This window comes from Acipenser ruthenus, chromosome 2, assembly GCF_902713425.1.
Source record: "Acipenser ruthenus chromosome 2, fAciRut3.2 maternal haplotype, whole genome shotgun sequence".
Classification (NCBI taxonomy): Eukaryota; Metazoa; Chordata; class Actinopteri; order Acipenseriformes; family Acipenseridae; genus Acipenser; species Acipenser ruthenus.
In genome coordinates, this window is record NC_081190.1 from 50,034,345 (window position 1) to 50,061,205 (window position 26,861).

General features: G+C 36.9%; 1 protein-coding gene across 5 annotated transcripts in view; it reads right to left on the reverse strand.

Annotated features, from left to right (window-relative positions):
- LOC117408649 (bone morphogenetic protein receptor type-1B) overlaps positions 1–26,861 on the reverse strand; it is a 342,845-nt gene that overhangs the window by 273,446 nt on the left and 42,538 nt on the right. For 4 of the 5 annotated variants that reach the window (XM_034013833.3, XM_058996771.1, XM_034013832.3 and 1 more), the window contains exon 2: positions 10,333–10,399. The exons of the other annotated variant lie outside the window; for it this stretch is intronic. The gene's annotated coding sequence lies outside the window, so the exon portion shown is untranslated. The remainder of the gene's footprint in view (positions 1–10,332; positions 10,400–26,861) is intronic. 5 annotated transcript variants of the gene reach the window in all.

Genomic DNA, 26,861 nt, shown 5'->3' on the forward strand with positions numbered 1-26,861 from the left:
GTATATTGTAATGCCAGCAATAAGCAGTTTTTTCAAAACACCTTTATTTGTTGACTGACCTACAGTACATTGTTACTAGTGGACTGTTTTAAGAAAGACTGTTCCTGAAAACTACAGTATCTCAGGGACTTAAATTTAAAAAAAATGAATTCAATAGATTTTTTATATAAAAATGATACTTATGTTCAAATGACATTGTTAATTCTTAATAAATTGGTAAAAACGGAATTGGTCATTTTGGAAAACGGAATTTGCCATTCCCAAAAATGGAAAATCAGGAGCCTTAGATGTGGCTCTAAAGCAGCTGGAATAAGAACAAGTTAATGGCTGTCTTTGATCATTCCCAGTGTCTGCAGTTTGATAACCGACTGAGATGCAGAGGGATATTTCCATGGAGAAACAACTAATAAACTGGGAACTAAATTCAACTGTATAATTGATTTAAAACTAAAACTAATTATCAAGAAGATCTTTCAAATCCCATTCTTGGCTGTTCAGTGCCTGGCAGCAGCTATTATTTTCCTAAACAGTTTAATATGGAAACTGAGATTATTTGGTTCCAATCATCTTGCTTTTTTCTACTCGGAAACAAAACAATTTTTTCAATGCTTTATTATTTAGAAAAAAACAAATATTATAGCATGACAAGGGGCAGTGGAAAAAAATTTATATTTTTCTCCCAAATAGTGAGGGCTTGAATATCCAGGGGCCAATATTGATGATGAAATATGGTAAGTGCTAACACAAATGCCTTTGCATTTTATTGTGCAGTCCCCGGAGTTTGGTGATTTTGGAGAGAGTTTTCACGAATAGTAAGGGGGTAAAAAGGCCAGGCAACTCATAAGCACCCCCTTTAAGAGCAGTGCAGTAGCAGTGATTGTGGTCTATGTGATTTGTATAAAAAGTTATTATATATATTGTAACAAAGTAGCCTCCTCATGGTTATCTTCGGTTGCTACTTAGTTGAGACTTCATCTTCAACGAAAATGCAAATGACCAGGAATTGCAAACCAAACGTTGTAGCGTGTGCTTTTTTTAACACAAAACAAAATAAACAAAACAAAGTCCTAACTAATACAACTAAATGGAGACAGGATGCTCATGTTTTCCCCAAACGAAACCACACTTTCTATTTGTTTTCTCTCCTTCGTTTCTTTTCTATATGTACTCCTCTCTCGCCCCCACCCATACAGTTGTAATTGTTAGGCTTTTAAAGAACGATCAATTATCCTAAAAAAAAAATTACCCTATCAGTTAAACAATTAACCCATTATGTAAACTGATTAAGTTAGCCACCTTAACTAGGATGAAGTATATGTTCCTAACTAAAACATAAAACCTGTAAATTCTGGTTAAGAACATATACTCCATCACATACCCTCCTCCTTTGCACAATCCTGTGGGGTCGGGCATACAAACTCTCCGCTATTTGTGGGAACGTAGACAGAAAATCAGCATTTATGTGATCCTTGCCCTTTCTATATTTCACCTCAAAACAATATGGCTGTAGGGCAAGAAACCACCTTGTAATTCTCACGTTTCTATCTTTTTGTTGGTGCAACCATTGTAAGGGGGTTACAAGGGTACATTTTCTTCCCCACTTCACTGGAAGACACTCTTTTTCTATTGTGGCATAGTGTCTTTCCCTGGGAAGCAGCTTCCTGCTTAAAGATAAAATTGGGTCTTTCCCCTCCCGAAATTGAGACAAAACTGCCCCCAAACCTACTTCTGAGGCATCTGTTTGTAAAATAAAAGGTTTGTTAAAATCTGGACTTACTAGTACAGGGACTGAACATGTTGCTATTTTTAAGTCCATAAAAGCCTTTTCAGCTTCTGCTGACGGTACAACTAAAATATAAAAATAGCTTCTGCCTATTTTTTCCACTTTTATAAGCTGAATCCAACTCCTGATATACAGGTGTTTTAGTTTGTTGCAACGCAGATACAAAATCATTGCCAACTATTACTGCCTGTTTGTGGAATTCTGATTTTTCTCGACGTTCTTTCAGTTTTGTAACTGCTGAACCCCAGATTTATAAAGAACGTGTGAATAACCTGTCAAGTTTCTTTCCATTTTATACTGTTTTTCTCCCAAAATGCACACAATATTTACAGTAGGCGCCATCAAATTCTGCAAAGACAAAATATGTTTTTTTCTTTAGTTTTTTCTATTATATTCTTCAGTGTACCACATTTTATAGCTATTTATCTTGTCCCATGATCAATCAATCAATCTTTATTTTATATAGTGCATTTCATAGTGGACCACCATCACAAATTGCTTTACAAGATGCAGTAACAACAAGAAAATCCATAATTTAAATACGGTGAAATGCATCCTACATGCTATACAGTAAAAGAAAGCATAATACATTAAATACAGTGGAAACTGCATAATACATGATACATGATAGTAGCATAAAACATGAAATAGGCTATGATAGCTAACTGAAACACTGCTGCAGCAGGGTGATCCTGGTTTCATACCCTGATGGCTTTTTTTTGGGAGGGCAACATTCTCTGCACTACTCTTACTGAAAAATAAATACATACATGAATTAATACATAAACACATTGTCATGAGATTTACAGTCTGTATTTTATTTTAAAATAATAATGAGATATTGTACAGATAATCTCATATATAAGCATTTCATTTATATCACTATAAACATATTTGTCAATCTCATGTTTTAATTGTTTCAGAAATTGATGGATTGTGCATGTCCAATAAATAACTAATATCGCTTCTGTTCAAATCTAGTAAAAAAAAAAAAAAAAACTAAAGTGTTTAAATCTAAAAAAAATAGGTTAGCAACACTAAAATTGAAAGAAACACAATCATTCATTTTTTTGCCAGGAAACCACTTTTTTTTTTTTTAAACATCCCAACAAGTACACGCTTGACCACTAAGTGTTATAAATTACACAACAATTTTTTCTAATCCGGTAATACCTTAGCAACTATATTTTTTATTTATTTTTTAATTTTTTTAGATTGCTGCATTTACATTTAATTGTCAGGTTCATGTATTAAGAAAGCATCAGTATCACTTCTTTGCTAATTTACAAAACACATAAATAATACCTTAAGTTTAAAAGATTAGTCAGTGCATTGCCAGAGTCTCTTAGGAAGCCATTTCTGGGTTTCTTTGTACCAAATAGAAGATCAGTTTCTTCCACAGCTAGCCAATCAGAAGTGATAGGGATGGGACGTAAACACGTCTGCAATTCAGTTTTCAGAAACTTGCGTGGCTCTCTATAAATATACCCCCCTGCTGTGGTAATATCCCAGTAACCCTAAAAATGATCTGACCTGTTTTTTATGCACTGGGTGACTACAGGACATAGGTCTCAATTTTACTGCTGTGTGGCTTTATTAAACCATGGCCCAGTGGGAACCCCAAATACTTGGTTTTCATGTTTTTATGTCAGCCATTAAACCCGCTTTCCTTATCAACGCCACTTCCGATAACCTCGGAAGTAGCGCTGATTTGAATTGCTCTGCAAGCAATGCATCACACTGCAAGTCAATAAGCTGAAGCTGGAAATCACTTGGAGCGTTGTCCACATCATATGTGAAAGGGGAGGAGATCAAGCCATGTCATTTTCTATCATTCTAAAATCCTTGAAGTGGCGAGAAAATTCAGCATGCAAAGCGAGCAGTAACGACATGTATCTTTGCAGGTTCTGGTCAGATATTGTAATCCGTTGCAAAGTGAAGTGTGTGAACTGCTTGTTACCAATCTGATGGGAGAAAAGGAGCAACTTTGTCATAAAAGACTTGACATGGGAATACACGTCATGAGCAAAAAGCCCCCTTCCTTGCAGTTTCAAATTCAGTTCATTCATGAGACCCGTAACATCAATGGCAAATGTGAAATCAGAGAGCCCGTTCACATTGTTCAGTTGAGGGAAATCCACATCTTTTTCTTTCATTTTCAAAAAGAAATCAATCTCTGCTCTCAATCCTACACTCTTTTCAGAACTTTCCCCAAACTAAGCCATCTAACATTTGTGTGGTACAGAACATCCTTGAGCTTCGACTCAGACTCCTCCAGCAGAGAGACAAATTGCCTGTGGTTTAATGATCTTGCTCTAATAAAGCTGACCAGTTTTGTGACTATATCCATGACATTGCTTAGTTTCAGAACACTTTTGCAGAGGACCTCTTGGTGAATAATGCAATGTAGAAAAAATATTCTCTGCTCTGGATTTGTTTCTGTCACTTGGTCTTGTATTCTTTTCAACAATCCAACATGTTTTCCTGTCAGATTAGGGCTTCCATCAGTGGTCACACTCACCAATTTATTCCACTCCAATCCCAATTTTGAGACGCTGTTATTTACTGCCTCCAGTATATCTTTTCCAGTCGTCGTATTTTTCATTGATTGCATTGATGCCAGTTCTTCTGTGAACTCAAAATTTGTGGTAATGCCTCGAATGAAAATCAACAACTGGGCTGTGTCTTTAACGTCACAACTTTCGTCGAGTGCCAGAGCGAAATATGAAAAATAATTTACCTTTACCTTTCAACTGTTGGTCCAGGTTCTCCGAGATTTCTTCTACACGCCTCACCACAGTTCGCCTTGACAATGAAACGTTTTCAAACTGCTTTTTCTTGTCTGGGCACAATATCGCAGTCAACCAAACACTCCTTGATAAATTCTGCCTCAGAGAATGGTTTGCTGTTTTTGGCAATTTTGTGTGCAATCATGTAGCTCGTTCTTGTAATTCCGTCTTGTGCCGCGGATAGTTTCGTGAAAAAACTTTGCTCTTTTTTCATTCGAGAAACTATCTCGTGCTTTTCTAACTTTCTCTTCGGCAGACATGTTCTTATATTTGGAAGCATGTTTGCTCTCGAAATGCCGGTTTAAGTTGTATTCTTTGAATACTGCCACACATTCTTTGCAATGTAAACACACAGCTTTCCCTGCCACATCAGTAAAAAAAGTATTTTGAGGTCCACTCTTTGTTAAATACTCAGCATTCGGCGTCTACTTTCCTCTTCTTTGATATACTCATTTTTAAATTCTACCCCTCCACTCCAGTGCCAGGTAATAAAATAATTCGTGCAAAAACTATTATTCCATTTTCCCTCGCAGCTCTAGATGTACAGTGTACGCTGACAAAGTAAAGGTGTATTACCATAAAGTCCTCCGCTTGCTGCTGCTTCAACAGTGTTTAAATAACCATTTTAAGTATTAGCGATAACAGACGACGATCATTATGTTAGTTTTAATGGAGGAAGAGTCTAGTAGTTTCCTCAATTGTCGGGAGTCATGGCGGGCCGGACAGAAATGTTAGATGGGCCGGATCCGGCCCGTGGGCCGTATCTTGCCCACCCCTGCCCTAGGCAATCGCAAAACACTGACAGTTGCACCAAAATCAGGCGCATGTGTTGGCAAACAGACTTTGCCCACCTATGTGATTTAGCAACCATGTTTTAGCACCCACCCAACAAGTCAGCGTTAGCACGAGACATGGGCTGAACTTTAGGGGAGTGTCCTCATTTACATACAAATATAGCGATTTAGCAAACCAGCGTTTCAATTGACGGAAAACCAGGTCTAAACTGTGCGCAGGTTACATGGTCAACTATAGATAACGTTGAAACTACCAGGGAAGCAGGCAAAGAAAAGAGAGAGAGAGAAAAAAGAGAAATAAAAGAAATATGGAGTGGCACTGGATTTCTATGTGGCCAGACAAAGAGAGAGGAGGAGGAGGAGACGTCCCCAAATATTTAGAAGTCTTTTCTGAGCCTGTCTGACACACGATGTATGCAGCAATTTCGCCTCAACAGACAAACAATCACTGACATCTGCCAACTGCTTCAGGGTGACCCGGAAGGAGACATGCGGAGAGCACATGCGAAGGGATTCCGCTGCACTAACATTGTATGCCACTGGCTCGTTCCACTCTGCTATCATGTGCAGTGCGAGATGTAACTTCAGCTTTAGTAAAGCAGGCAGGATAATTCATCCATTTCCCTGTCTCTCATGAGCTGCAACAAAATACAAAGCAGTGTTTTCTTGGGAGGTATGGATTTCCTGGTGTCCTGGAGCCATCAATTGCACACATGTGCAGCTACATGCACCAACACAGAATAGGCACCTCTATATAAATCATAACGGGGCCTATTCGGTCAACATGCAAGTACTGTGTGATGCCAACAAATGTGTATGCAAACTATCCTGGCTCCGCTCATGACTCGTTTATCCTCGCTAATTCACAGATGGCAGCTACGTTTCAGCAGGATGATAGTCTGAGAGGCTGGTTGATAGGGGACAATGGTATCCACTTAAGAGGTGGCTATTGACACTGCTGCTGAACCCCATGACCCCTGCCGAACAGAGGTATAACTACCTTTAAATGTGCGAACATTTGGAATCCTCAAAATGCAATTCCGATGTTCGGATGTCTCTGGGGGAACACTACAGTACATTCCTCAGAAGGTTAGCAATATCATACAGGCATCTTGTGTTTTACATAACATAGCTCTCTGCAATGGATGTGATGTTGAACTTACAGAGGAGATTTCAGGGTTTGAGGGAAGAAGATAGCCTTGCTTGAGGTGCTTGGTCACCCCCCTCACTTGGGCTGCTGGATATTTTTTATTTATTTGCACTTTTGTCTCAAAATGCCTTCCGTTCTCTATCGCAGATGCACAGGTGCTCTTAAAGGGAATGTTGAATCCTTATTGGTTGTAACCTTACTCCCCCTACTGTGCTTTAATTGGCTGGATGCATGACTCGCTATTTGATGTGAGTTAACGGAAACGGTTGCGCGCATATTTGCTAAATAGGGCCCTGTATGACTTGATTTCAATATTTTTGGTTACCCCGAATATCATGTTTCTCATTCTCCCCATCTGAAGGTCCCTTCACGGTTCCAAACTGCTCTTCAGTGCCCCCTTGCCCAAAATCTTACTGGCTTTGTTGGTGTTCCGAGAGTTCGGGTTCACGGGTCGATGTTGGGGAAGTGGTGTCCAGTGCCGTTAACTGCCTCTCAACTAATCCAATAAGTTTGTTGGCAGTTTGAGGGTCACCCTGCGCCACCCACTTCTTCAAGTTATGAGGCAAGCCCCTCCAACACCATTAATTCCACTACCCGGGCAGCACTATTTACCTCAAGCTTCCACAAACCTCCAGGAATTATAACGTTAAGCTCTCACTGCAGGCATGACCCCAGCTCGCCAAAAGTTTGACCGCCCTCCGGTGCTGGTTTTGGAGTCTTTACAGTGGTGCTCAGCTGGAACACTTCTCCACTCTTGCCGATCCTGTGCCACTTGTTATGTAATAATTCTATTATTCTCTTGCAACGCTACGGTGGTTTGTTGCTGCATCGCTGTAGCCTGCAACATGGTTTTTAGGATTTCCTCCATGGTTCTTTTCAAACTTCTAATACCAATTGTAACGAAGCAGCTTCTTCTATGGTAGTCTGTGGTTGCTACTTTGTTGAGGCTTTGTATTTTCTTTAACAAAAATACAAAAGACCAGGAATTGCAAACCAAATGCCGTACTGTGTGTTTATTCAAAATAAAAATAAAAACATAAAAAAGTTAGTAAATGTATTATGTGCAGAATTATTTTGAATAATTATTGTAATATTAGTTGAGAACCGCTGCTCTACAGCTACAGCATAAAGAAGTTTTCCAGCTCCAGTCCAATCTGACACCTGCTCCATTGAAAACCACTTGCCCACCCACAGCACCGAGATGGCTGCACATGACTGGAGCAGGAATGAGTCTTTTGTCTGTTTATTATCCCCCCAAGTATAATTATATACCAGTCTGTACAAATGAAACATGTCTATTTTATAAATAGGAAGTTCTGGAGCAAGGTACATTACTCAGCTGCATTAAATGTATTCTATCTGCTCTATAGACATTTGCTACATTCCTTTCACTCTCGTCAGTACTAGCATCAATTTGGGAAGTACTAAGTCATCAATTTGGGAAGGAACACATCTGGTGATTGGCTAAAACAGGCAAAAAAGGAGGGGAGGCATGCCACCCTTGGCTATTTTTATCAGTGTTCAATGCAAGCCATCTGAAGAAATGGAAGAATATGAATGGCTAATAGACGTGCTAATCATAACTACTGAGCAGACAAGAGCGTGTCAGCCTCCTCCGAGTGTACATCGGTGTTGGTGTGGAGAATTTAAATCGGACGGCTGCCTCTGTGTAAAAGCTATATATTTATTGTTGCATATTACATATAATACTCTGCGTCGACAAGCCGCCCCTGATCAACTTGTGTTTCACCTAATTTTGTTATTTTTTTTTGTGTTTATGCATCAAGGGCATTCTGAAAAAAAGTTATTACAGAATAAAATCACCTAGCTGCAAACTGCAGCTTACTTCACTTAACCGTGTGCCAACTGCTGTCTATTTAAGAATGAACAGAGGCTTGTCTACCACTTAAAACTGTAATGATAACAATCTGATGCAGACTGCACCCTCTCTTTCCTTTTACTTTAAATTGTTGTTATAACAGTTGTGTTAGATGAACTGCAGGCTCTTTGATTTATGTGTTAAAACGGTACAATAAACAGGAGAATGTTTGCAGTTTTCACTCTCTTCTCTTTGTTTACTACATGGATTTCTTTTCTAGGGGACCTTTAGAGGATAATATTGTGATAATATCAAGTATTGTGATACCAGAATTGGTACTGTACTGTGATACAAATCTTTGGTGTCGCACTAGCGACAACAACTTTAACAATGACAAGAGAAGCAGTGAAAATAGTTTTGAAATCTTTAGCAACACAATGAAAAATTCAACTAAGCAATAATGGCCAGGTATCCCTGTCAAGGATGTAAATAACACATTGCAGGTATTGGTATAATTAATAAGTAGCTCACCATGACCTGCATCCAAACCATGTAGAAAAGTTTAATCAAATTCAGGCAAGCAGTTTCCAAGATATAGCCTTCAATAGGTCAGCCTATCAGGTGTCAAAACTGGGAAAAAGTTTATGACCGTGGGCTACATTCAAAGTATGTGGAATAAATTGTTGTAATAACAGTCAATCTAAGATTAATTAAATTGGGGCAAGCAGTTCCCAACGGTGTCAGTTGAGTAAAAAAGTATTGACATGAGCATATGGAACTTCTTCAACTTCTTGTAACAAGTGTTCATGCAAAGGTTAATCAAATTTGGGCAATGGTTCTGTAGCTTTCATTAGCCCAGCTAATCAGAGGCCAAAGTAGGTCACAATGACAAAGATTTTAATACCCCCAAGCACTTTTACTATTGAATGCCCATACCAACTTTCATCACAACTGAATGAGCGATTCTCAAGATGTTCTGGGCAGCAGTGTGGAGTAGTGGTTAGGGCTCTGGACTCTTGACCGGAGGGTCGTGGGTTCAATCCCTGGTAAGGGACACTGCTGCTGTACCCTTGAGCAAGGTACTTTACCTAGATTGCTCCAATAAAAACCCAACGGTATAAATGGGTAACTGTATGTAAAAAATAAAATAATAAAATTGTAAGTCGCCCTGGATAAGGGCGTCTGCTAAGAAATAAATAATAATAATAATAATAATAATAATAATAATAATACTGTAGTTAAAACAAACCAACAGGCGTCTCTGATGTATCACTGTTGCCAGGGAGAATCTAATGAGGTAGTAAAATTAATTTCACAAAGTTCAACACCAGCTGATCAGGGGAGCAGTGAAAATGTAACTGAAAATGGATTTGCACTACTCCCCTTATCATTGTTTAGTGGAACTTGTTCTTGTTAAAGGTGTTGTTGCTGAGGTTTTAACCCTTTGCAGTCCTATGTCGGACCAGGTCAGAGATTACAATTTTCCCTTTCCGGTCCAATGTTGGACCCTGTCCGACATCATCAAAAAGATGTAAAGCACAGGTCTCTAGTCGTTTTTTCTCTGGAAAAAGCCGAGAAAACCATTCAATGGCCGATAGGAGCCGAAAAAAAGGGGCGGATCTGAGCAAAGATTTTTAACTGCATACATGCATGTTTGTTTTGTTTGCTGTACTGGTGATTAGGGGACATTTTGATTGTCAGGTTATTGTGTGGGAGTTTAAACTGTCTATTGCTAACTGTGAGCGAATCATATTAACACAAACGTGTCTTTTTTTTTTCTAATAAACTAATTTAGTGTAAGGCGCGCCAGACCCATTCCAACGCTCCCTTCAGAGTCCCCAGTAAAGACCAGCCTACTTTGCAAACCTGTGCTGTATGACTCACCTTGCACCATGCAGCTGGGCTTCTCATTTTTTGTAGAATTATGACAATTTTCTTCCCATCACTGTAGGTTTATTATTAAAGATGTATGCTGCAAAGTTTAAACACATTCTTACCTTATTGTTGAAAATAGCAGATTTTGACTTCATCTCTGCTTTTAGAAATTGATCAATCTTCCTTTTCCTACAACAGAAAAAGAAGGTAATTTGAAACCAAAAAATAGGCAGCTTAAGAATACTTTTTTTTTTTTTTTTTTTTTACTTAAAACTGATTCAATATTATTTATATGTCAAGATGGGGATATGGTAACTAGCTTCTCATGTCTTTCATCTCAGGAGGTGAGAATACTCAGGTCCCAGTACAATCGGATAGTTTAAGTGCCCGGGCAGACATTAATCTACACATCATGTCACAATTCTCCATGTCTGCTTGAAACAGAGCAAGGATTGCTCTGTGTGTTCACTTGCAGAGTTGTGAATGGAAGCTCTCATGGCTCTTACCAGCACATTGCAGAGCACTACATTCACAAGTAAGTAAAAAACCCAGCAGGAATCACTTCAACCACATTTCAACCTTTTACTAATTCTAGTTCACCACTGTTGTTACTTTCCTAGTCTGATTAATGTGAAGTATTGTTAGGGAAGTTTTTTGTATTCAGGACAGGACAGAACAGAATTCCCTTTAGAGCAAGTTACCTCCATGTGCCTTCAAATATAATTAATTCCTTTTGTATAGCAGATGACTTTTATCCAACCAAACTATATTTAGTATTTAATTGTTTTAATGGAGGAAATTAGAATTCTTGAGGCCACTGTTGTGATGAAAGGTACTATTGTTATGATCTACTTTCAGGACCAAAGGAACAGGATTCCTCTAATAACAGGAAATTGGGCTTCTCCATCTTTCAGTGATTTAAAGACCTTCTGGGCTAATGCACACAAGGATCGCAGCTTGAAATAGTAACAAAAGAGGAGAGCAAAGATCATTAAACAAATTACTAGAACTCCGCAGCAGTTAAACTACCTGGAAAATTAACAGCAACCGATAAATGGCATCTTCAGAGAGCACAAAATTACACAAAAGTGTTGCAAGGTGCCCTTTTCTTCTCATATCACCATTGAAAATGAGAACATTATTAACCTTCAGCACCTCTGGCTTCACTGCCAACTTGCAGCTGATACACATACGTAGTGTTGATGGGTCAATTGCAATGAACCATATAATTTAGACCTTAGTTCTGTAAGTACTAGTTATTACTAGGGATCCTAGGCATCCGTTTGCTGTGGAACAACGTGGGAAAACACAGATTTTCTATGTTGTCTGATAATGTTTTGTTTTACGCTTGAGGCTTTTTTTGTTTGTTCGATAACCAAATAATTATTATTATTATTATTTATTTCTTAGCAGACGCCCTTATCCAGGGCGACTTACAGTTGTTACAAGATATCACATTATTTTTACATACAATTACCCATTTATACAGTTGGATTTTTACTGGAGCAATCTAGGTAAAGTACCTTGCTCAAGGGTACAGCAGCAGTGTCCCCTACCAGGGATTGAACCCACAACCCTCCGGTCAAGAGTCCAGAGCCCTAACCACTACTCCACACTGCTGCCCCATATAATCATCAACAAGCAATTTTGCTTTTGATTTAAGTAAACATACTTGTTCAATAAAACAACTTCTGGTTTACAGAGGTCAAGGTTGAATGCCTGCCACAGATAAACTAATAAGAATACTATTTGCGGAATAACACAGATTATTTTTTTTCAGAGAATATAATTTAAAACTAGGATCCCTGGTACTATCTGTGGATCACCTCCAGCTCTGTACTATCTTAGTAACAATTGCAACAAAAAATACAGGGTACAAAGTTTGGGATCAGCTGATCCCAAACTTTAATACAGACCTCAGGGTTAAACTGATCATTTCTACTTTGTGCATCAGAAATGGCAATGAATGGGGGAGGGGGCAGGTGAATAAGAGGAGTGCTGCATAGTTCAACTATACTTTTGTATTATTTTAGCTGTTTTCTTTCATTTTTCTTCATTCTATATTTTGTGTAACCATATCAATACACTTCGGGCCTCATTTACGAAAGGGTGTTAAACTTTATGGTGCACGATAATTGCAATTAGTGTGCATGTTAATGATTTCCGTATTTACTATTGCAATTTTATTCATTATCGCGTGCGACACTTGGCATATTATGGTGTGCACTAAATTTAGTGCTTCACACTATGGTAGTCAGAATGAATATGTGATTTTTATGGTAATGCATGCTGATGTATTTAAATGAGCATCCAGCTCAGAATAATGAGATGAGCTGTATTCACATGATATTTACTAAAGGGTGTTAATTTTAGTGCGTGCATTAAAGTGATAATTTATTAGTGGGTATGGCTTTAACCACTGATAGGAGCACTATTTAAACCTCTATTTCTGGGCTTAAAACTAGTGATGTGCAGTTAGATTCTTTTTACTGACTCGATTTGTTTGACTCATTCAGTTTGCGAATCAATTAATCATTTAACACAAAATAAATACACCTTGCTGAATTACTTGGTTATGAAAATGTGTTTGAATGGAAAAAGTCCAGAAATTATAAAGGTCAGGGGTGTCAAACTCATCTGGCAGCAAGGGCCATTTAAGACTGTTCACCTGGTGGGCTGCACCATTAAAAAAAACAAAAACAAAGTTAGTCAATAAGTACGCAGGCACGGTTTCAATCAATAAATCAACATATTACGCAATTCTTAGCGTCTGCTAAGAAATAAAATAATAATAATAATGTATTTTATAGTACAAAAAAGGCAGATATAACTAGAAGCAGCTTTCTAGAACACTGACAAAAAATCTAAATATCACAAATGTAATATATTATTATTATTATTATTATTATTATTATTATTATTATTATTAATAATAATAATAATAATAATAATAATAATAATAATAATAATAATACTTTACTTTCAATGGAAATCTCAAACAGTAAAAAAAAAAAAGTCAGTATATAATGCTAAGTCTCAATATTTAATTATATTCCAAAATGTAAAGTTTTTAACAGCACTGAAAAAAAAGATACTGCAAGCTGTGAAAATGCAATTTAGTAACCAGTACCACTATGAATGCACCTTTTCATGACTTCTGTCCGGACACTTGGCACTTCTTTTTTCACACACTTGATAACAATGCTCATTACATGTTCTAATTCTGTAACTTTTCCGCGTAATGTCTGTTGATGCAGAATCCAGTGTAAGAAAATTGGTACTTATGCATCTCTTTGTTTAATGTTTTCCAGCACTCTGCTAGTCAATCCACTCTTTTGCCCAGTCATATGTGGTGTACCCTCTGCTGTAATCCCAGTTAGTTTCTCCCAATGTATTTCTGCACTTCCCATGGCTTATTGAAGTTAAAAAAGTCATTTCCTGTGGTTGTGTTGTTTATGCTTAAACTGAAAAGCTCTTCAATAACATTAAAGTTAATGTTGTCTACCATTTTGGTAATACGCTCAGTAACCGTGCTACAAACTGTTTTTTTCAGTTCATACTACATCAGCTGTTTTAACCATTTCATTTTTTCTTCTCATTTTCAGAAAACCCTTTGGTTGAGACTCCGTAGCTTCTTTCATTTCCAGTAAACTCCAACTACGTTGCTTTGTGTAGCGTGTCATAGTGGCGTTGTATGTTATAATCTTTCATAACTGTAACCCTTGCACTGCAAATCAGACATATTGCCTTGCCGTCAAAATTGTTCAGTGAACCTAACAATTTTGGAATCTTCTGTGTTCCGCCTCCACTTTTCGTTTCTGTGACATTTATTTATTTATTTATTGTATTTATTTATTGTATTTGTATAGTGCCTTTCATCTCCAACTACTTTTTGGCTTCTGATTTTAAATTTTACACAAAGTAAAACAAATAGTTTAAACAAGCCTTCGCTTTGCTGTCCGAATCAAAATTATGTGTGCTGTCCTGTTACACGTGTGCATGAGGAAACGGATCCTGTGTGCCATTTGATTGGCTATTTTACTACCTCTGTTAGCTGTGATTGGCTTAATGGGAATGTCAGTCATACAATGCAGATTACACATGTTGAATACACATGTTACATTAAAGAGGCAGGTTGTTTTAAAGAAGAATTCCAAATCGATACAGTCAAAGCAAGTTATTTAAACTACCGGACATCCCTGCTTTAAACTATGTCATTCAGCTTTAACTGCAACCTATTTAATAACCTGCAATTTACAACAACAAAAAAAAGCCCTCCTGAGCTCACAGGGAATTATATTAAATTTCCCACACAGAGGTTCACAGGATGTGAAAGTGGGCTTCTAGCAGGTTGCTGGCTTCCCCAATGTGATGGGTGCTATTGATTGTACTCCCATAACACTGTCACACCGAACCATGGAGCCTCTGCAGGGTGGCAAGGCCGACAAGGAAGAGAACGGAGGATATGTCATTACTTTTTTTTTCTTTTTTTTACATCAGACAAGGAATACATGTTAAAATTAAAAGGTAAGCAGTGCAGTTTCACTTTACATTGCCTCTGCCTGTCCCCTGCCGAGTGCTGTGTCTGTTGATCGCTCATTTTCGGTCAATGTAAGCCACCTCCACCTTTCACAGTAAGCTACTGACCAAAAGATACGCCTGGACTGTTGGGCTCTTTATATGATTGTGGTCACGTGTAGTCTCAGACATTATCGTGCACATTATTGCTCGCAGTAAATTTAGCATGCCTTATGGCATGTAAATGAGCCAAATACTGTGCACATAAATTAACGCATTCTCTGTTAGTAAATGGGGGAGTAGATTTTGATTTATCGCGCACATCACTATTTTACATGCGAGCCAACTCTAAATTTAGTGCCCTTTCGTAAATGAGGCCCATTGGCTATCTTCCTGAAAAAACCCACTTGACCCTGTCCTTTTTATTTTGATATGGGTTATAACAAACAAGTGCCATACCAGTGGGTGTCATTTTATGGTAATTAAGGAGGGCCTATGCTAATAAGTATTTTGGATATCACGCATCAAGAGAACCATACCATTAATTAAACATGCATTGCATTAAAAAGGGTGTTTACAACAACTCAGTAAGACTTTAGAATGATATTACAGAAACATTCCAATTTTACTTGCCTAATCATGGCCATCCAGGTTTATAGCAGATGTAAATTGAGTTTACTTGTCATCTCTGCTTTTTACTTTCAGTTTCCATTCACATGCTGCACAATTCCCAGCTAAATATAACACAAGTATAACAATTTGCAATTATTTTATATCATAAAATTATCTGAAAAACTGTATTAAAAAATATCAAATAAGAATAGGTTGTGAAGGCTTTACTTTACCCTACTGAATTAACTGTAAAGCAAAGGATGTCACACAGTAGTTATGTTTTTTTGGGGGGTGTATTTCAGGCAGTACAAAAGCTAGACATCACGTTTTTTTTAAAAAATCCCTGCCATTTCTTCACAATAAACAAAGTGGCAACAGACACTTTCATAAAGTAGTAATTACTGAGGTTTACTTATGCCTTTTTTTCTTTTTTTTTTTTTTTTTTTAGCTGTACACGCAAGTGAAAACTGTCAAATCTAATTAAATAAACCCTTTAAATAAAATAAATGTGGAACGGGTGGGGTGGGGTGGGGGGGTGTTGTACAGAGAAAAAAAAAGCTTACCTTTTGTTTATTACCTTCCTCATAACATAAATTGGGTCACAACAAAATGTTTATGACTATATGCAACATTTACCTTGCAAGTTGGGCCTGTGTTTGAAAAGCGTGAAGCATTTTTGAGTGAATAACATCTGTATCCCCCGATCCTGTTTTTTTATACTGTATAGTTAATCACACGCATCAGACAGAGTTGTTTTTTCACTTGCAGTTTTAGAAACTGTCACACAAATTCTGTCAAGGTGGTAAATCAGTGCAAGGCACAGTGTGATATGTATTTCTAATTTTATCAACCATGACACAGACATAATTCATATGGAGCAATGTTCAATCAAATATTAAGATATTTTTTTCCAGCACTAAAGAAAATAATATTATTCCATAGCACAAGTATTTTCTTGTTGAGCCAGCCAATGAGCATTGACACAAAGCGAAATGGGCAGAGATCTGAGCTGAATGAAAAATCTATCAAAATGCAGTGACTATATTGACATGTATAACACTGGATAGCGTTGCTGATTATACTACAGATGTAGACTGTCGAAGGACACAAAAATGAAAAAAAAGGAAATAAATCAAACATACAGCAACTCAATAGAAGTGTTGTATAAATGAAATATCCCATGACCCAGCTGAGTTTATTTTTACTCGTTAGCCTGACCTCTTCTACCTTACTCGTGAAGAGGCCAAGGCTAACTGATAAAAAAAAATTACATAAATTCAATTCATTGGGGTAGATGTACTAAAGTGTTGCATCTGTCACAATCGTTGCAAACCACATACAAACCAGAAGGAAGCGTAGCGTGAAATGTATTAAGTAAACGCAACACTGTTAGCACCATTTTAATGAATGCTTTGCAGCCGCAGTTCTTATTTGCGCTTTAGCCTTAAATGAGTATGTAATTCTGGGCGTTACTGCAGAAATTCACAAAAACGGAGATAGTACAAATGAGGAATCAAAAATATTGTAATGAGATGTACTAAAGATGTACATATTTATATTTTTACATAATGTAATGTGTACTGTTATATTAGCGCAATGATTTATATTTTTAAATACATGAGAACTGTAAATGTATGTGTGTGCGATGTTATTGTATTGTTTTTAAACCTGACACCTCCTTATGTTGGACAAACATGTCCGGTTTAGCGAGGGGCAACTATATGATTATGAAAAGCTTTTTGGGGGTGAAGGTTGGGGCCCAACTATAGAATCTGATGGAATTAAACTGCCTTTAATTGTTTACATATATAACTGTGTTAAAATAGGTAAAATGAAGACAGAACAGAATGCATTGTACAGATGATGTTTACATTTAACAAAAACAATGTTATTTTGATTCTTGCATCCTTGTATGTATAGACGTTACCCTTCAGGCACCCTTCTGCTGCAGCAAACCACAACTCAACTGCCACTATTTGAAAAAATGTCACCCAACTCTATCTAGAGCTCTCACTAAGATGACGCAAATTCTATTTAAATTAGTATATTGAGGCTCTATTCATTAACATATTTTTTCTTAGTGCATACAACAAAATGTGCACTTTGCGAATTGTCTTAACGAAAATGCAAACTGCGGTATGTTTGTGCTGCGACTGGCCCATCTTAGTACAGCTACCCCATTATCTTTCTATCAATGTATCTTAAAAAGCTACTGTTAGCAGTACTTGAATGCTCATTCCCATCTATTAGTGCCTAGACATGCTATATAAACAACAGCTGAAATTCACAAAGTAATTAGTATATTTTTTTCAGAAAAGAGAAAAATACCCACTGAAGTTACAAAACTGACCATGTGTTGTTAAAGACTTTGTTAATTTCTCTCTCTCTTTTGGTTCTGTAAAGTTTATATACCCTGTGGCCAGCTGCCATTGAAACTCTGGTGTCTTAGATACAAGCTGGCCTTCTCCACATAGCATTATCAAAATGCACTTTTTGGATCAAGAGTTGCCCATTACAGAGTTCTTTAAAACAATTGTTCTCAAATATGTCATTGCCAAACCCACATTCTGTGTTGTAAAAAACAGCTTGGCGAACAGCTATTAAAACAAGAAACTCTTGAATCATTTCCAGAACTGCCTGTGCATGCTTTAGCTTCTTTGCACAAACAAAATCATTTTTGAAAATATCAGAGACATTACTGAAAATAATTAAAAGACAAAAAAATATATACAGATAATAATAATAATAATAATAATAATAATAATAATAATAATAATAATAATAATAATAATAATAATAATAATAATAACAACTTTAATTCATTATTAAAAAAAATCTATAAATATACAAATGAATAAAATAGGTAAATATAAAAATAAAATCAATCATAAAAGTACAATATATTATAAAAATCATTGCAGACTGCAGTAAAGAAAGAGTTTAAGAAAAAACTGTGGAAAATAAGTGTGTCTTAAGGGATTTTTTAAATTTGGCTACTGTTGTGGATTCCCTAATAAAGGTTGGCAGTGAGTTCCAAAGAAAAGGAGCAACACAGCTAAAACTACACCCTCCAAGCATAACATGCTTTGGAACCATGCATTGAGTTAGAGGATCTAAGCTGCCTCCCAGGGATGTAAGGGCTAAGACGGTCCATTATATAAATAGGACCCTGACCATACAAAGCCTTGTAGGTCAACAGCAATATTTTAAAGGAAACATGGGACTGGATTGGAAGCCAATGCAAATGCTTGAGGATGGGAGTAATGTGTTCTGTCCGCTTGGTACCGGTAAGAACCCTTGCTGCTGCATTTTGCACCATCTGTAATCGATGTAAAGAGTGAGCAGGAAGATTAACAAAAAGAGCATTACAAAAATCCTACATGTTAACTTAAGTACTACTTTTCCAATATGTATTTGTGTATGAGTGTGTGTATATATATACAGACGTGCTCAAATTTGTTGGTACTCCTCCACAAAAAACGAAGAATACACAATTTTCTCTGAAATAACTTGAAACTGACAAAAGTAATTGGCATCCACCATTGTTTATTCCATATTTAATAGAAATCAGACTTTGCTTTTGATTTTTTATTCAACATAATATTGTAAATAATAAAACAAATGAAAATGGCATGGACAAAAATGATGGGACCGCTAACCTAATATTTTGTTGCACAACCTTTAGAGGCAATCACTGCAATCAAACGTTTTCTGTAGCTCTCAGTGAGACTTCTGCACCTGTTAACAGGTAGTTTGGCCCACTCTTCCTGAGCAAACTGCTCCAGCTGTCTCAGGTTTGATGGGTGCCTTCTCCAGACTGCAAGTTTCAGCTCTTTCCATAGATGTTCGATAGGATTCAGATCAGGACTCATAGAAGGCCACTTCAGAATAGTCCAATGTTTTGTTCTTATCCATTCTTGGGTGCTTTTAGATGTGTGTTTTGGGTCATTATCCTGTTGGAGGACCCATGACCTGCGACTGAGACAGAGCTTTCTGACACTGGGCAGTACGTTTCGCTCCAGAATGCCTTGATAGTCTTGAGATTTCATTGTGCCCTGCACAGATTCAAGGCACCCTGTGCCAGGCGCAGCAAAGCAGCCCCAAAACATAACTGAGCCTCCTCCATGTTTCACTGTAGGTATGGTGTTCTTTTCTTTGAAAGCTTCATTATTTTGTCTGTGAACATACAGCTGATGTGACTTGCCAAAAAGCTCCAGTTTTGACTCATCTGTCCAAAGGACATTCTCCCAGAAGGATTGTGGCTTGTCAATATGCATTTTAGCAAATTAAAGTCTGGCTTTTTTATGTTTTATTTTCAAAAGTGGAGTCCTCCTGGGTCTTCTTCCATGGAGCCCACTTTCGCTCAAAAAGCGACGGATGGTGCGATCAGAAACTGACGTACCTTCACCTTAGAGTTCAGCTTGTATCTCTTTGGCAGTTATCCTTGGTTCTTTTTCTACCATTCGCACTATCCTTCTGTTCAATCTGGGGTCGATTTTCCTCTTGCGGCTGTGCCCAGGGAGGTTGGCTACAGTTCCATGGACTTTAAACTTCTTAATAATATTTGCAACTGTTGTCACAGGAACATCAAGCTGCTTGGAGATGGTCTTGTAGCCTTTACCTTTACCATGCTTGTCTATTATTTTCTTTCTGATCTCCTCAGACAACTCTCTCCTTTGCTTTCTCTGGTCCATGTTCAGTGTGGTGCACACAATGATACCAAACAGCACAGTGACTACTTTTCTCCATTTAAATAGGCTGAATGACTGATTACAAGATTGGAGACATGTGTGATACTAATTAAAGAAACTAATTAGCTTGAAATATCACTATAATCCAATAATTTATTATCTTTTCTAAGGGGTACCAACAAATGTGTCCAGGCCATTTTAGAATATCTTTGTAGAATAAGCAATAATTCATCTCTTTTCACAGCTTCTTTGCTTTATTCTATGACATACCAAAGGCATGCAAGTATACATGATAAAATAGCTTTTAATTTCATCACTTTTCAGGAGGAATGAAGCATTATTTCAATGAGCTGTAAGGGTACCAACAAATTTGAGCACGTCTGTATATTATATATATATATATATATATATATATATATATATATATATATATATATATATATATATATATATATATACACATACAGTGCCTTGCATAAGTATTCACCCCCCTTGGACTTTTCCACATTTTGTAGTGTTACAACCTGGAATTAAAATGGATTTAATTGGGATTTTAACCATTTGATTTACACAACATACTTAACACTTTGAAAGTGCAAAATATTTTTTATTGTGACACAAAAGTTAATTAAACAAAAAAAAATACATTTTTTGGTTGCATAAGTATTCACCCCCCTGAGTCAATACTTGGTAGAAACACCTTTTGCAGCAATTACAGCTGTGAGTCTTTTTGGGCTAGTCAATTTTTGCCCATTCTTCTTGGCAAAATTGCTCAAGCTCTGTCAAGTTGGATGGGGACCGTTGGTGAACAGCAATTTTCAAGTCTTGCCACAGATTCTCAATCGGATTGAGGTCTGGGCTTTGACTGGGCCATTCTAAGACATTCAGGTTCTTGTTTTTAAACCACTCCAGTGTAGCTTTGGCTGTGTGTTTAGGGTCATTGTCCTGCTGGAAGGTGAACCTCCGCCCCAGTCCCAGGTCTCTTGCAGACTGAAACAGGTTTTCCTCTAGGATTTCCCTGTATTTGGCTCCATCCATCTTGCCCTCAATCCTGACCAGTTTCCCAGTCCCTGCTGATGAAAAGCATCCCCATAACATGATGCTGCCACCACCAAGCTTCACCGTGGGGACGGTGTTCTCAGGGTGATGAGCAGTTTTGGCTTTGCGCCACACATAACGTTTTGCACTAAGGCCAAAAAGTTCAATTTTGGTCTCATCAGACCAGAGAACATTTTTCCACATGTTTGCTGTGTCTCCAACATGCCTTTTGGCAAAATCCAAACGGGATTTGATATGTTTTTTTTCAGCAATGGCTTTCTTCTCACCACTCTTCCATAAAGCCCAGCTTTGTGGAGCATCCGGGTTATAGTTGTCCCATGGACGGTTTCTCCCATCTCAGCTGTGGATCTCTCCAGCTCCTTCAGAGTTACCATTGGCCTCTTGGTTGCTTCTCAGACTAATGCCCTCCTTACCTGTCACTGAGTTTTGGTGGACGGCCTTCTCTAGGCAGAGTCGCGGTTGTGCCATATTCTTTCCATTTTTTAATAATGGATTTAACAGTGCTCCGGGGGATGTTCAAAGTTTGGGATTTTTTTTTATAACCCAACCCTGATTGGTGCTTTTCCAGAACTTTATCCCAGACTTGTTTTGATAGCTCCTTGGTCTTCATGATGCTGTTTGTTTAGATATGCTCTCTAACAAACTCTGGGGCCTTCCAGAAACAGTTGTATTTAATCTGAGATCATGTGACACTTTAATTGCACACAGGTGGACTCCATTCAAATAATTATGTGACTTGTGAAGGCAATTGGTTGCACCAGAGCTTATTTAGGGGTGTCACAGCAAAGGGGGTGAATACTTATGCAATCAAGACTTTTTAGTTTTTTATTTGTAAATAATTTTGAAAAATGTGTAGATTTTTTTCCCCACTTCGACATTATGGACTATTTTGTGTAGATCAGTGACAAAAAATCCTAATAAATCCATTTTAATTCCAGGTTGTAACACTACAAAATGTGGAAATGTCTAAGGGGGGTGAATACTTATGCAAGGCACTGTATACTATATATATATATATATATATATATATATATATATATATATATATATATATATATATATATATATATATATAAAAGTAGTCTTCAAATTACATTTCCTGCACTTATTAACTGCTATAAAAGCAGACAAATTCTTAAGGGGAAAGCCTTTTTTTAGAGGGTTATGATCACTGATGTATTTTTTATATTTCTAATTTGATAATCCAAGGATCAACAAAACACAAGACTCAATAAGATATGATGATTGTTTAATATTACATCCTAAACGCAATGGAAGCAATACTGCAAATAAACTATCAAAATAAAAGTACATACTATAAATACACCTTTAGATCGCAGATGGTTTGCAGCTGAATCTTCCACTCTTGTCAATACACTCATAGATGAAGGGGATGTTCGCGCAAAATGTGATTGAATAAAAATGTCACCCCCAACACCCCCTACTGCAAAACAAAAATTCCAGAACTATGCGGTATGCACATTGACTGAAAGAAACCCCATAGCATAGACGGCAAACCTTGACATTCGCAGGTACGGCGTGGTTCAGCAGGTGCTCTGTTTTTGACATACCTGCGTACGCCCTGGAGCTGAAGTGATTGATTAAGTAAATGTAATGTGATATTTGAAAAAATAATGATAAATTAAAACACTTCCCTATGTTCTTGTACACAGTCTAGGTGTTAAATATGAGAGCATTGGTGCAAGGGTCTTTTCAAGTGTCATAAACACTGCTGAAATCCCAGAGCTCAAGACCTTTAACATCGTCTCTTGGGTTTAGAAGTGATTTAGGTAGTGCTTTGATGCACATACTATATCAAAAGCTTTAAAAACCCTCATGACAACCTTGCACTCCAGGTGAAGTACTACAAGTTTAAAAAAAAAAAAAACAGAAAAAGGCGCCCACCCAAGAGGTAGAAAACTGCTTAAAATTCTACCAGATTTTATACTACTAAAAATTCATGGGAAAGCCCTACATTTTTTTTTTGATAATTAGGATACATTTTGCATTTAAATATCCTATCAAAATTTAACAGTATAAAAAATATCATGAAATGTAAAAGTCTGTGACATATCTCACTTCTTTAGGCACAGAAGAACTATTCATAACTTTATGCCACATGGATTCCTGGTGTATTTTTCTGCCTGTCACAGGTTCCATGTTGCCGGAATTCCACACATGGTGTCCACATCCCAACATGTGGGATTTTCAAACTCTAATGGATTTCTCAATAAATCAGGCACATTCATCAAGTGCAGTATGTGCTGTTCTCCTAGGCAAATGATTGCCTTTTATATTATTACCGAATTAACACCGCAGTGTTTATTTTAAATTGCTAAAAACATCTATGGCGCTTATTCAAGGGCGGCGCTTATTTAAGGGACAAGTGAGAAATGGAAATTTAACACAGAGGAGGTAGGTTTATTTTCCCTTTCTTTTCTTACAGCAGTTTTTACGAGATACAGGGCTGAGCTCTTTAATATACGGTATGTTTCTTTCTCTTCAAACAGCAAGACAACTAAACACACAGTCTCCTGATCCAGGCAGGGCTTCAGTGAGGAAGATGAGTTGATCCTGTGGCTATCCCCTAAACAGCAACGCCACAGAAAGAGCTACACAAGCTTCTGCTTCCCATTGACACTGCGAAACACCACACACCCCTCTCTCTGAACATCCTGTCTGGATCAGGATTCTGCAGTGTCTCTTATTAACCAAAATACCGTGCATACAACCAAAACAGAAATGCATTTAAGAAACTTAAATAATCATACAGCTCCTGCATTACAACTAAAATGTATTATTTTTCTTGTTAATTCCTATATCTATCTATCTATCTAACTATCTATATATATATATATATATATATATATATATATATATATATATATATATATATATATATATATACTCAATGTATTTATTTTAGTGCTGCAGTATTTACTCCTCCACCAGTATCAATACATAGTGCTGTGTACCGACGGTATTCTTTTTTTGTTTGGGTTCCATTTACAGTAAGATACCGGTATACTCCAGTGTGTAATTGTATTTTTTTAAATACATTTTATTCAAGTTTATTCAATTCATTTTGTTTCTATTTGTAAGTTTTGCCATACTGTGTTTTGTATGTGTGTCTTTAATAAGTGCTGCATTTATTTGAGCTGGGGTAGGGAAAAAAATGTACATATTTCATTATTGAGAGCGACGTTTATTCAAGGGTGGTGGTAATTCAAAGTAATACGGTACTTTAATAACACTATGTAACACAATTTTTGTTCCTGGGTAGTAAGTGTTATTTCCTAATTGCTTATGCCTCAAAAGTATAGAAAATGGCTATTATTCTATCTGGAATGTTCTGGAAAATAGGTAAATTTCAAAATATCACTGTCCTGGTCACAAAAGCAAAGTTTGTGGGGAATAATAGCCATTTTCTATACTTTTGAGGCATAAGCAATTAGGAAATAACACTTACTACCCAGGAACCAAAAAAAAAAAAATAATTGTTACACGGTGTAATTGCACATTAAGAGTACGTTTGTTCTCAGGGAAGCAATAGTTTCTTGTTTGATATAAACCTTTTTATTCTATCTTTTAAAAACAGAACTAAGTTACACACAAAGAATGGTGAATTAATCAGTTAAAGCCAAACATATATTATATTTAGTACATTTTTACATCACAAATATGATTTATTTTGTTTTTATTTCACACCACCCTCGAATATTGGAGATTGCAGATGAAAAAAATGTCTAGGGTGGGGCATTTGTTAACCATTTCATAACTTGCTCACTAAATATCTTGATATCCCTCCCTTAGTAGATACTCATCTAATCATGAAATCCATGCAAAATATTTTAATGAGCAATCTATTCTTTAAGAAGAGTGGTACCCCAAATAGTAATTATTTACTTCCAATGGTAAATGACTCAGTGGGATTGCTAAGAACAGCAGGATAGTGTGTACTGTAAATCACAACTTAATTTACACAAAATCTACGAGGCTGAATTGGTTAGTATATTCACGGGATGTACATGTAAAAATGTAAGTTTGAAACAGAGAGACACACACACAGGGTGCATCCATATATCCTAGTAATCTGTTTTTTAGTGCCAATGTAGTAATTAAAAGTTATTTAAAAAATATTGGCTGTTAGGAAGATATGTTCTGGCAGTGGTCTGAGGCTCGTTTCCACCACCCTGGCATCCACGTTTTAGAAATACGTTAACAAATTACACTAACAAATGTATTAAAAGGGAACACTCCTATGAAATAAAACAATGAACAAATAAGCTATCCCATTCTAAAGTTTAAAGCGTGAACAAACCACATCATAGAGGTTCTCTGGAGCTGCACACGAACAGCAGCAATTTCCACATGCCATGTGGAAGTATTTAAAACTGCACTGGCTCTATGGAAGTCAATAAGGAAAGTGTTCCCCTGTGCTTTCACATGACCCAGCATCTTCCTCTGTGATCACTACAGTAGTGCGAGCAATGTTTCTGCTGGGCAGCTGTAAATATTTATGGCAGTTATGAAAACTTAGTTGGTTTAGATCTGTGCACATATGTTCCAAAACTGAAAACTGGCAATATTGATCCCATTAATAGAGTTTTGTCATAAAAAATTAAGAGCTGAAGTGAAGGCAAAAACAGATGGTTCACAAACAACCAGGACATGCTATGTAATATAGAAGTTGTAGAACCATTTGGATCAAGTGATCAAAGCATGGTTAAATTTGAAATGACCTGGGATTCCAGGCAAAGCTGCACAAACTAAAGTGTATAATTTCAGAGAGGCTAACTTTGAAGGGATGAGACAGGAACTGAAAAATAGACTGGGCAGGGGAATTAGAGGACATGACAGTTGAAGTTCAATGGAACAGATTTAAAGCATAATACAAGACGAGCAGGACAAGTATATACCTAAAATGAAAAAGACAAAGTTTAACAAGCAGTCACCAATATGGTTAAACAGATCAATAAAAACTAAATGTAGGAAAAAAGATGTCTGTATATGACTTACAGGAAAGATGGAAAAGCACAAAATTGGGAAGAATATAGGTGTATGCTTAAAGAGGTAAAAATGGATATTAGGAATGCCAAAAGAGATCAAGAAATATTGCCAGTGATGCTAAACATAATCCTACAAAATTCTTCCAGTATTATAAAAGTAAAAGAACTGTGAAAGAGGAGGTTATGGTATTAAGGGATGAATATGATAACTAGGTTTATGAGGACTGAAACATATCTATTAATATATTTATTAAACAAATATGTTTTAAATGTTTTCACAGTGAAGTCGAGGTATTATATAAGCTACAGAGCTAAAAAAAAATAACAAATCACCAGGCCCAGATGAGATTTATCCAAGGGTGCGTTAGGAAACAAGGGTAGAAATATGTAGACCACTGGCTAGTAGACTGGAAGATTGCAAATGTTGTGCCATTATTTATAAAATGGGGATAAGACAAACCCAGGTAATTATAGACCTTTTAGTTTAACCCGTAACATGTAAAATGATGGAATCAATATTAAGAGGTAAGCTTGAAGACTATTTATACAGCAACAATATTATAGAGGATAGCGAGCATGGGTTCAGAAGAGGGAGGTCATGCTTAACTGGCCTACTTGACATATTTGAGGATGTTACATGTTGCAAGTGATTCAAATTGTGGTTCACTTGCAAACAAACTTATTTTTTTCAGGTTTGCTTTGGTTTGTTTCACACCCGAAAGATTCAACCGAACTTGAGTTTCTTTTAGAGTAAATTCTAAT